General features: G+C 53.8%; 1 protein-coding gene across 2 annotated transcripts in view; it reads left to right on the top strand.

Moving 5' to 3' along the window:
- Nucleotides 1-10,839, top strand: part of Slc29a3 (solute carrier family 29 member 3) — a 38,929-nt gene that overhangs the window by 10,773 nt on the left and 17,317 nt on the right. The window lies entirely within an intron of this gene.

Below are 10,839 nucleotides of genomic sequence, written 5' to 3'. Positions count from 1 at the left end.
TTTTTGGTTTTTCGAGACAGGGTTTCTCTGTATAGCCCTGGTTGTCCTGAAACTCACTCTGTAGACCAGGCTGGCCTTGAACTCAGAAATCTGCTTGCCTCTGCCTCCCAAGGGCTGGGATTAAAGGTGTGCGCCACCACGCCCGGCTCCAAAGTGCTTTTCTTAAGGGCAGTCTTTGGCTGAGAAAGTTCTACAGGGACAGTGGAGGGCCTGGGTTTCCATTAGACTGTCAGTGGTGTGTGAGCGTGAGTGTGTGTTTGTTTTTGAGTGTCTGTGTACGTCTTTCTCTGTGTCGGTGTCTATGTGTCTCTGTGTGTCTGTATGTGAGTATGTCTGTGTGAAGTGTATGTGTGTGTCTGTCTGTATGTATCTGTGTATGTGTCTGTCTGTATCTCTGTGTTTATATGTGTGTTTGTGTGAGTGTGTCTGTGTGTGAGTGTGTCTCCGTGTGTGTATGTCTATATCTGTGTGTCTATATGTGTGTTTGTGTGTGTCTGTGTGTGTATGTGTCTGTATGTGAGTGTGTCTTGCGTGTGTGTCTATGTGAGTGGATGTGTCTGTGGGTATGTATGTCTGTGAGTGTGTGTGTCTGTGTATGAGTATTGTGTGTGTCTGTGTGTGAGTGTGTGTGTCTGTGTGTGTGAATGAGTGTGCACATGTGTGTGTGCACCTGAATACAGTCATAGCCTGTAGCCCTGACCCCACATGAATCTTCAGAGAAGTTTGTGGCCACAGTGGAAATGCCGTTCGTGTAGGCGGAAGCACCTGGCAGGGCCAGCAGAGAGGCCCTGAACACCCAGGCAAGGCCCTTATCCCTCCCACCTAGAGTCTGTAGACGCTGCCCTGTGTAGACATGGCTAAATGGGTTATAGGGGTTTGCTAAGGCCACCTTCCTATGACCCCATGGCTTAGGAGGAAGAGAGACAAGCAGACTTGGACACGCATAGTGACTGTCTCTGGTGTGCGTGTGTGTGTGTGTGTGTGTGTGTGTGTGTGTGTGGTTTCTCAGGCTCCTTTTTCTCTGGTCCTTCCTTCTGTCTCCCACACACACACACACACACCCCAGCCACTGTTTGGCTGGCTGTTCCGGAGCAGGAGGAACAGAAAGAGGAACAGGAGAGATGCTTGCTTGTCCTACTGGGGCCTAGAGAAAGCTTGGCAGGGGTGGGGTGGGGTGGGTAGAAAGCGCACTGCTGTGTTATGCCTCCTCCTGAGGCAGGAGGACCATGGTTTGGGAGAGCCCCTCAGTTTGTGAGTTTCACCCTTATTAGTGAGGAGCTTCGTGTCCATCTTTAAAAGTGAAGAAATTAGCCAGGTGGTGGTGGCACATGCCTTTAATCCCAGCACTCGGGAGGCAGAGGCAGGCGGATCTCTGAGTTCGAGGCCAGCCTGGTCTACAGAGGGAGTTCCAGGACAGTCAGGGCTACACAGAGAAACCTTGTTTTGAAAAACAAAAACAAACAAACAAGCAAAAAAAAAAAAAGAGTGAAAAGGGCAGGAGAGATGAGGACTTGCGGTCCGAGTCCCAGCACACACATAAACAGCCCACATGAACAGGACATGTGTGTAACTGCAGCCTTGAGGGGTAGAGGTGAGAGAATCCGGGGTGCTTGCCGGCCAACCTAGTCAGACCTGTGACCTCCAGGGTCAGCAGGAGACCCTGACCTCTGACCTTCACACTCATAAATGCCCATAAGAACACATACCATCCATGTATATACACGTGTCAAATGAGATGAGACAGGGTCAGCCTGTAAAACCATCCTGTGAGGTCCAGAGATCAAATACTTCAGGCTTCCCGGGCCCCAGGATACTCAGTAAAGCTACTTTCTCAGGCAGGAGTGGTGTGTGGGACCACATCCCTGTGTTTGCAGAAGGATGAGGGCCACCCTTGGCCCTCAGACTGGCTCTAGCCCGCCTGTGTTGGTGGTACAGGCCTGGACACATAGCAGCTTATACAGGGTTGGGAGGTATGTGTGGATGACTCCCAGATGGGGCAGGTATTTCTCTCTAACCCCACAGCCTGTCAAACTGGGAGGCTGGGGCCAAGGCTCCAGGGAAGACCGTCCCTAACATCTTGCAGCCTTTGGGGACTTTGGGGACTTTGGACCCTTGGCATCCCTGGGTCTGCCTTCCCCTCCCCCACCACGTGTGCACAGCCTGTCTTTTAATGTGTGCCCCATGCTTTGGGTATGAAGTTTACCTCCCTTCGTTCTCTCCAGATCCAAGGCTTCCTTTCCAAGGGCTCACCCCAGGGCTCTAGGGCTACCCTAGGTCAGAGCGGGGGCTCCTGGACCCACTGTGGAAGGTGTGACAGATGATGTCAGAAGCATGAGGCTAGAGATGACCTGGCTGTGGGGGCCCTGGGACCCCATGCAGGAACAGTTTCCCAGGGCAGCCTGGGAAGAGAAGGCAGTCAGAGCTCCCTACAGGGAGGACAGAGCCAAGGCTTTCTAGGAGTGCTAAGGAAAAGGAAGTAAGGAGCTGGGGGGTGGGGGGTGGGGTCGGGGCAGTGAGATCAAAGTACCTTTTTTTTTTTTTTTTTTTAAAGCTCTTTACCCACAGAGAAGGAAGAGCCAGCCAGCAGAAATTGTGAGTCAGGCGGTCTTATGCAATGGTTCTACAGCAGAGGGAGGAGAGAGAGACAGTGCTCCCTTCTGGTGGGGAGGGAAGAAGGAGTGCTCCTGCCTCCATGTAAACAGGGAAAGTAGGGCCTTCCAGGAGACCAGGGAGCTCTGCTGATCTTCCGGAAGGAACTACTATAAAGTATGGACAGGGACAGGGGCTAGGGAGGCCTTGCTCTGTGGAGAATGAGATTCATTCTCAGTTCATGTTGACCTTGGGCTATCTTTATAGCCCAAGGGGCCAAGGGAACAATTTGATGGGGGGGTCCCCATCCTTAGGGACCTATGGTGACATGTGCCTGGCTGCAGTTTTTAGAGGCTTCCCTATCTCTCCTCTGGACCCCTCCCCAGCCTCCTCCTCCCCACTTGGAAGTGGCACAGCTTCTCCATGTCCCAGGCCAATGTCCCCTCCATGGGACCTCAAGAGCACAGGAGGCCACTGTCTTCCCTCTGTTTACCTCTCAACTTGTTCAGAGGGAGTGGACTGTTCCAGGATGAGGGTACATCCTTAGCACCCCAGGCCGTGGAACCAGACAGCTGAGGGCAGGAGCCTGCATGGCCGATCGTTCTTGGCTGCAGCCCGCTCACTGCTGCTAATTTCATGGCCCTGTGATCCAGGTAACGCTCTGCTGCCCTGAGCTACCATCCCCGGGGCTGGAATCACTTTCCTTACCCTGCAGGAGCCCAGCTGCCTCCTCCACTGCAGACCGGAGGAGGGGGAGCCACGAAGAACTGTTCAGTGACAGTAGCTTCAGACTCTGAGACCGCTGAGGCTCGTGACTAATGTACTCTGCTTATATCAAAGGGCCCAAATGGCATTCTGAGGAGAGAATTTTACCCAAGGCCTGCCAGAGATTAAACAGGCTCATTTCAGGGCCTCCCTGCCCAGAGAAACCATCTTACCTGGACCCTGAGCCCAGAATCAGATTCTTCCAGAAGAGCAGCTTTAGCATGGGGCCTCTCAGCGAGGTGGCTGGAGGAAGTTCTCTGCTGGAAAATGGCCTCACATCTGGCCTGCTGGCTCAGCTAGGCTTTTGAATTTCATTTGACGAGTGGTCCTCTGGTTCCTGGTTTTTACACTGGAGGACAGCAGATGAAAATGGCTCTCCTTATCACACTGCCAGTGAAGCATGTACCCCCTGCCCTGGCCAGGAGTGGCCTGTGCACACTCATGGGCCACTGGGAGGCTGCTGGTACAAGCTACCCCTCAGCCAGGCTCTGGCCACAGTCGGGGGTCTGTCCCTTACCTACCTGAGAGGTTTTGTGGGTGCTGACGCTATCGGGAAGAAGGTTGGAAACTGCCCACTGCTGTTTGCCCTGCTATCCTCAGTCCAGCATGGTTTTGTGGTGCTGGGTACAGAGCATAGGGTCTCATGTATGCCAGGCATGCACTTGGCCACCGAGCCACGCCCCAGCCCATCTGTCCTCTTGGAAGGGATCTCTGCTTGACCACTGACAATGTCCAGCCATCCCCTGGGGCCAATAGAGGTAAGAATTTTCTTTTTAATGCTGTGTAGTGTAGAGCTCTTAGCCTGTGTACGGAAAAGGAGAGACAATGCCCACATTCCTGGTCACCCCACAGACAGAGAGGAGAGGTATCAGGCTGCCCCAACATTTGTTGCCTTGGGGCAGAAGAATATGACAGTTCCTATAGGAAGAAGTGTGGCTTGCATAGATAGGCTGCAAGAGCCCCTTGAAAGGCTGGTCTTGTAAGCGTCCATGATTCGCCCAAGAATGATACCCCCAACTCAAATAGTATGTAAACACAAAGAGTGTTTTATTCTGCAGAAGTCCAGCATGCTGGGGTCCCCCATTACCAAGATGGAGATACAACCAAGTGAGTTTGCAGGCCTGATTAAACACATTAGGGAATTCCAGGGTAGGGGACCTCTACATTAATCTGTTGGGTCCCAGTCTATGGACTTTCCATTACTGGGGTGTGGGGGTTGGAAACTTGCTGGGGAGGTCTGGAAACTGTTGCTGAGGAGCTCTGGAAACTGCTGCGGACCCATTGTCCTTGCCTCAGGCCAGGTGGTGGGGCATCTTCTGAGGCCTGGGCTTGCCCAGTTCTTGGAGACAGAGAGTTAGGCCTCGTCTCCTGAACTACCCATTTGATGCCTGTCATGGAGTCAGCCTAGTCTTGTCACTGAGGCAGGTGACACACTGTGGCCATGATAGAGTAGGGGCTTGTGCAGCTTTGGGGGGTTACAGAGTAAGATGGCGGGTGTCCTCCAGAAGTCCCATGTGGGAAGGTCCTGCCACCACCATCAGGCGTGCATCTCTGAGACGTAGCCGCCGCGCGTGGTTAAATATGAACCTCAGTGGACACTCTGGATGTCAGCCTCCTTGCCCTCCATCTTGTTTGAGCCGCTGTGCCTTTGTTGTTTGTCCCTGAATATGCCAGGCTACCTGGCCCATGAGAATTCCAACTCTGTCTCCCATCTCCCCACCTGAGCCGTAGGATTACAGACATGTGCTTCAGACCCAGTTTTTCCTGGGTTCTCCCTTGTACCATGGGTTTTTGTTTGTTTTGTTTTGTGTGTGTGTGTGTGTGTGTGTGTGTGTGTGTGTATGTGTGTGTATATGTGTGTGTTTTAAATCAGCTCCAAACAAGCTAGAGTTATCTGAGGATAACTCAATTGAGAAAACGCCTCCCTCAGATCATCTTGTAAGCGAGCTTGTGGGGACATTTTTCTTAGTGATTGATGTGGCAAGGTCCAGCAGTGTGGCCCCTGGGTAGGTGGTCCTCGGTGGTGACCCCTGAGTAGGTGGTCCTGGACGGTGACCTCTGGGTAGGTGGTCCTGGGTGGTGACCTCTGGGTAGGTGGTCCTGGGTGGTGACCTCTGGGTAGGTGGACCTGGGTGGTGACCTCTGGGTAGGTGGTCCTGGGTGGTGACCCTGGGTAGGTGGTCCTGGGTGGTGACCTCTGGGTAGGTGGTCCTGGGTGGTAACCCTGGGTAGGTGGTCCTGAGTGGTGACCCCTGGGTAGGTGGTCCTGGGTGTGGCCCCTGGATAGGTGGTCCTGGGTGGTGACCCTGGGTAAGTGGCCCTGGGTGGTGACCCTGGGTAGGTGGTCCTGGGTGGTGACCTCTGGGTAGGTGGACCTGGGTGGTGACCCCTGGGTAGGTGGTCCTGGGTGTGGCCCCTGGGTAGGTGGTCCTGGGTGGTGACCCTGGGTAGGTGGTCCTGGGTGGTGACCCTGGGTAGGTGGTCCTGGGTGGTAACCCTGGGTAGGTGGTCCTGGGTGGTGACCCTGGATAGGTGGTCCTGGGNTAGGTGGTCCTGGGTGGTGACCCTGGGTAGGTGGTCCTGGGTGGTAACCCTGGGTAGGTGGTCCTGGGTGGTGACCCTGGATAGGTGGTCCTGGGTGGTGACCCTGGGTAGGTGGTCCTGGGTGGTGACCCTGGGTAGGTGGTCCTGGGTGGTGACCCTGGGTAGGTGGTCCTGGGTGGTGGCCCTGGGTAGGTGGTCCTGGGTGGTGGCCCTGGGTAGGTGGTCCTGGGTGGTGGCCCTGGGTAGGTGGTCCTGGGTGGTGACCCTGGGTAGGTGGCCCTGGGTGGTGGCCCTGGGTAGGTGGTCCTGGGTGGTATGAGAAAGCAGCCCGACCAAGCCATGAGAAGGAGGAAGCCACCCTGATGCCCTCAGTGGCAGAGTATGACCTGGGCATTGAAAGATGGATTGATAACCCTTTCCCCCTCTGCGTGATGGTGATGGGATGTGTCTCAGGGAACAGTAACCCTAACTAAGATATGGGGATTTACCCACTGGGCCATCTCCCTCATCTCAGCCTTGGGTTTCTAATTTGTCAAAATGGGGCCTATCGCAGGCCTGCCCGCGCTGATGGATTGCCCTAAGAACCAAGGACTGGGTGGGAGCTGCACTGTTCCGCCATTCTGCACGGCTGTCATGAGCCCACTCTAGTCACCATGTTTGCTAAGGTGGCCTTTGGTGGCATCCCTTCCACAGACTGCTACCCGGCCCTTCCTGAGCCAGGCAACCCAGGGAGATGACGTGGGCGTGGGTCTCACTTCACACTGGCTTAGGGCACTCTGCCTGGGACTGATACCCCCTCTGACATTAGCACCCTAGGGGCCTGGCTGTCTGGAATCCTCGAATGTCTGGTGCTCTTGCTAGGTTGGCTCCCAAAAGGAATATGGCGAGGTGACATCACCTCACCCCGAGTCTCCTATGCACATCCCCCTCTTCTCATGACTCTGGACACACGACCCCCCCACCTCGTCTTCCCAGCTGCCACCCAGACTGGTCCTACTGGAGGCCCCTGGCCACCCCTCCTTCTGTGTCCACCATACGGTGTCTCTTATGTCACAGCGATGCACTTCCAAAGACCCCCCTAAAGGCGGTCAGGCACGGAGGCACTTCTGCACATGAGCATACGCACTGTGCTGCACTGCACATAGCAGTGAGTTACCAGCAAAGGCATGAGTTAAAAGAGAAGGTGCTGTTGGCATGGACGGTGACTGCCCAGCCGTGACCGAGGGCCTAGGGTGTGTTCCACGAGGCTCAGATCTTGTGCCTGGGGCCCAACCTGCTTGGGTAGAAAAGCCTGCTTGGCAAGGCCCTTCTGCTTCCTCACTGTCTTCTACCTGCTGTACCGTAAGGCCCAGTAGGCCTTTGGGGCTTCGGGAGGCTGTATAAATAAACAGCAGCACCATTACGCAGCTTTACAGGGCAAAACTCGGTCACCATCACATAACCACCTCTTTGTAGGGGTTCGGCCCGGAGTCAGAGTGAAGGACAAGGAAGTATGATTGGCACAGAGAATGAACACAGGCTTCAGGACCGTAGAGCTGGCCACAGCTCAGCAACAAAGATGGCTAATATCCAGCTCCATGATGGTATCCCCAGAAGCCGTGGGGACTGTAGCACATTTCAAAACTGCAGTTACTGTAGGAAGAGACGAGGGATTTCATCTGTGAGCATCTTTTCATTTCCTACCTCACACTGGCCAGAGTTAGCTCTTCTGGGACAATTACTCCACCCTCTGCACAGCAGATAGTATACAGGCTTGGTGGGCCTGGCGAGCACACAGATCAAGCGTCATTCACTGGAATCGGGGCATTCCTGCAGAGAGGTGGCAAGGTGAGGCTGGAGGGACCAGCGTTCCCAGCGAGCTGACCTTTGTTCCCCTGAGGGCAAGTCCAGGCCCAAGGTCCAGGTTTGGCTTGGCCGGGTTCTCTCTGATGAGGCTGAACCGTTGGAGGGTCAGTCCCGAGCTCGCTTGGGTTCCTGACAGAATCTAGTACCTAGTGGCTGGGCACCCAACAGCTTGTGTTCTTACAGGAGACCAGCCTCAGCAATCCGGGGTCACCTGCAGATCCTTGATGGATGGGATTTCCCAGAAGGCCACCTGTCTCCTCAAAGTCAGCTGAGAGGAAGAACCCAGTCAAATACTGTCTGGTACTGATGGACACTCAGTCCTGTGTGCCTGTCACACTTGCTTACCTCTCTTGGCTAGACGCCCACCCTCGATAGAGCATCCCAGACTGAGAATGCCCCTGGCAGAGGTTATGGGGCCATTTTAAGTGTCTGCCATCAGGCCGGGCCTGTAATCCCAGCTACAGAGACAGGATCAAAAGTTCAAGGTTAAGATGGATAGAGACTGAGTTGAAAGACAGCCTGGATAACTTGGTGAGACTGTGTCCCAAAATAAAGAGACTTAGAGCTGTAGCTCAAGAGTAGAGTGCTTGCCTAGCAGGTACAGAGCCCTAGCTTCATTTCCCAATTTCTCTCTCTCTCTCTCTCTCTCTCTCTCTCTCTCTCTCTCTCTCTCTCTCTCTCTCTCATACACTCATAGACTCATATATATATATACACATATACACATACACATTTACACACAATCACACTTTCACACACACTCATAGACATATACACACACACTCTCCTCTCTCTCACATACACACTCACACAAACACACATCACAGACACAAATCATAGACATACACACACACTCTCTTTCACACACTCACACAAACACACATGCGCTCTCCCTCTCTCCCCCTTCTATTTTACATACACAACACACTCACACACACAATATCTCTCCCCCCTCTCTTTTCCTTTCTCTCTCTCTCTTTCACACACACACACACACACACACACACACACACACACACGAGTGCAAACACCATCTTTGCATTTGCATGGGAGGCACCAGGTCCACTTCATATCACCGGCTGCATGCCAGGCCCTGCTTCTGGCGCGATGGCCCAGCCTGAGCCCGCCACCCCCCACCCCCCCAGCTTGTCCTTCATAAAGTACAGAAATGGGGCTTAGTCACCAGCAAGGGACTTGGACCTCCTGTAGTTGTCAGGGCTGAAAAACGCTTCCCAACTGTAAAAGGCAGTCTTCAGCTTGGCTGTATGCAAACCAGAACATTGAGTTACCTGGAAAATCCCTGTCCCTAAAATACCCAGGGACTCTGAGCCTGCTTGGTCTGGCCAGGGGATGGAGGGAGCCTGCCAAGGGCAGAGGGTCTCCATTTCTCCTCTAGCCTTTGTCCCTCGCTCTCTCCTTTCCCTCCGCGGCCTGCCTGGCCTCACATGGGCTCAGCCAGTGTGTCAGGAGGTAATTGACTGACTGCCCAGCCCAGGCCAGGCTCTGCTGAGCCCATCAGGGCAGGGACAATGAGGGGCACCTGCGAGGCAGCAGGCTGTTTCTAAGACTCACGGGTGATGAGCTGCGATTATCATTTTAATTTCAAGGCTGTCATCTTACAGTCAGGGTGCCCCTTCCAAAGAGCACAAAGCCCTCCATAGCCTTCAAGGGACCCGAGAGGGTCTGTGCTACAGCCCAGGGGACACCTGGGGCATTTATGCCTCTCATCTTTGTTCTGTGCTGTCAGTCAGATTTTCTGTCCAGGCCTGACCATAGTCCCACCGCTCCAGGACCTCTCCTTACAGCCATGCAGTTTCCATTGTCCCCAAGGCAGGTCCCGCCTCCTCCCTGGCACTCCCTGAAACTCATCTCTCTTCAGGTTAGTCAAACAGCAGCAACTGTAAGAACCTAGCAGGAAATTCTCACAGATCTCTGGGTTTGGAGCTGTGAAAAAGCCTTCACACTCCTTCTGTTGCTCCCAGTGGGATGCACTGAGCTCCTGGGATGGTGTGTATTCGCGTGTGTGTATGTGCGTGTGCCTGTGCGTGTGTGTGTGCGTGTGTGTGTGTATGTGCATGTGCCTGTGTGTGTGCGTGTGTGTGTGTGTGTGTGTGTGTGTATTGGACTCCTCCATCCTGATCGTAGACAGATGAGGGTTTTACACACGCATGCACGCACGCACGCCCTTGCCTCCTGTGATCTCTTTGCTCCGTTGTGTGTTGAGTTTCATAAGCACTCCAGAGTGGAATACTCACATACGGCCTTTTCTTTGCTTAGAGTTAAATGGCTTAATCCATTTAAATCCCTCCTGCTTGTTACACAGCAAATGCTTAATGTGTGTAAGCCTTTCTGCAGCTCAAAGCTCATCTGGGGCTCATGACCAAAGCAAGATAGTCAACCCTTGCTTGGTTTTCCTCCTCCCTCCCTCCTTCCCTCCCTCCCTCCCTCCCTCCCTCTCTCTCTCCTCTCCCTGTCCCTCTCTGTAGTGCAGGGGGCATAGAAGACCCTGAGTTCCCCTCCCCTAAAGTTAGTTTGTTGCCATTGACTTTAAAGATAGGCATGCCCAGAGACAATGCCCATTCAATCAAGATTCACCTAAAGTGGACAGCTGTTGGGGTTTTCAGAGATGCATCCACAGTTTGTACTACACCAGTCTGTAGCCTTGAGTCCTAGCCTGCTCTGCGTGTGTGTGTGTGTGTGTGTGTGTGTGTGTGTGTGCGCGTGTGCGTGTGTGTGTGTGTGTGTGTGTGTGTGTGTGTGTGTGTATACCCTCTCCAGCTGTAGGTGCCTGAGGATTGCCCTTTCTCCTTGCTCATCATGGAGGTATTGGCTTTGACCACCAGTAGCTTTTTAGGAGCTGAGTCTCCTATAAGATGAGGTCTAGTCTAAATGGTCTAAGAAGCAGGTTACTATATATTGTCCAAGGGCTAACAAGATTAACAGGGTAAGGCTTGCCTTTTAGCTATCTATTGAGCTCCACTCCCATCATCCAGTCTGTGGCTCGGGTAAGTGGAACACTGGATGCGTGGGCCTCCCAGGAGCTGACCCTGTGACCCCGGCACTCAGCACAACTGAGTATAGCACCGGCACTCAGCA

The sequence above is a fragment of the Mus pahari genome, chromosome 9 (assembly GCF_900095145.1).
Source record: "Mus pahari chromosome 9, PAHARI_EIJ_v1.1, whole genome shotgun sequence".
NCBI lineage: Eukaryota > Metazoa > Chordata > Mammalia > Rodentia > Muridae > Mus > Mus pahari.
The sequence above is the reverse complement of the archived record's forward strand: the minus strand, read 5'-3'. Positions and strand labels throughout refer to the sequence as shown.